The following is a 1392-nucleotide window of genomic DNA, read 5'->3' as shown; positions in this document are numbered from 1 at the left end:
TAAAAATAATCAAAATACAGTGGTTTTCAACCAAAGGCAGTTTAGTTTCTCAGACAGGCTTCTAGTGGATAGAGAAGAGGGATGCTCACCAGCCCACAATGAACCAGAACATCCCACACAACAGATAGCATCTGGCCCCAAAGTCCAGTACAGCTGTTTATGAGAAACCCTACAATAATGGGACAAATGGAAATCATATGACACCTAATGGGATGGAGTGAGAAGAACACAATATTTCTTATGTGATATATATGGCAAAGATGCATAATATTAACCCATTCCTGAGGAAACAGCAGACAAACCAAAACTAAGGGACTGTCTAAAAATAACTTGCCTCTTGTCTTCAGATGTTTCAAGATTATGAAAGTCAAGCAAATAAAGCAAAATTATTCCAGACAGTAGGACACTAAAGGGACATGGCAACTAAATGCAAAATTTTATTTTAAACTTGTTCCTTTTGCTATATGTCATTATTAAGAAAATTAACAGAAGTAAGTGGGGTCTGAGAATTAGAAGTTAGTTATGTAGTGATGTTGATTTCTTAATCTTGACGTTAGTAATAAACACTAAGGTATTTGGTAATAAGTCATTACGTTTGATGGTTTCTTTAGTCTGATTGTCTAAGCTAAACAAATCACTAAGATAGACGAGAGGGTTGCAGTCACTTTGCTAGCCACTACATAACTTCTCCCAGCCATTCAATCAAACATTAATCTAGGTGCTGCTGAAGAGTTTTGCAATGTAATTAAAGTTTATAATCAGTTGAACTTACAGAGATATCCCTTTCTGTGGACAAAAACTTGAAGCCCCGCCCATGGAATTCTAACTTTCCCATGATCTTCCCTTCCTGACTGCCAGCCTTCTGGATTTCAGACTTCCTTAAGCAGTCTCCAAAATCAAATAGCCAATTCCTTGTAATACATATTATAATATCTTTACCACTACTGATTCTGCTTCTCTGGTTGAACTCTGAATGATACATTACTGGTTCAAAGGTTCAGGAAAGAAATTTTAATATGCTTGCAAATTTTCTCTAAATTTTGATTGCTTAAAATTTATTAAGAAAAGCCAGTAAGAAGACAAAATGTAATAATAAATAGAACTTAAAGGGATAAGTTTTTCCATGAAGAATGAAAAAGGACTATTTCAGGAAAAGAAAAACACATGTGGAAAGAAACTATAATAAAATACATTATTCATACACTATTCAACTAATGACAGGTGAGAAGTTTATTAGGACCACAGTATAGTTTTCATGAGGTATGTGGACAAAGCAGAAAATAAAACCTGAAAGCATTGTTGGTACCAGGTTGTGATGAACTTTACATGCCATGCTAAGGTATTTGTAATGCAATCTAGGAGCAATAGTAAGTTAAAGAAAATAGGTAATTA

Source organism: Mesoplodon densirostris, chromosome 5 (assembly GCF_025265405.1).
Source record: "Mesoplodon densirostris isolate mMesDen1 chromosome 5, mMesDen1 primary haplotype, whole genome shotgun sequence".
In the NCBI taxonomy this organism is placed as follows: Eukaryota; Metazoa; Chordata; class Mammalia; order Artiodactyla; family Ziphiidae; genus Mesoplodon; species Mesoplodon densirostris.
The sequence above is the reverse complement of the archived record's forward strand: the minus strand, read 5'-3'. Positions refer to the sequence as shown.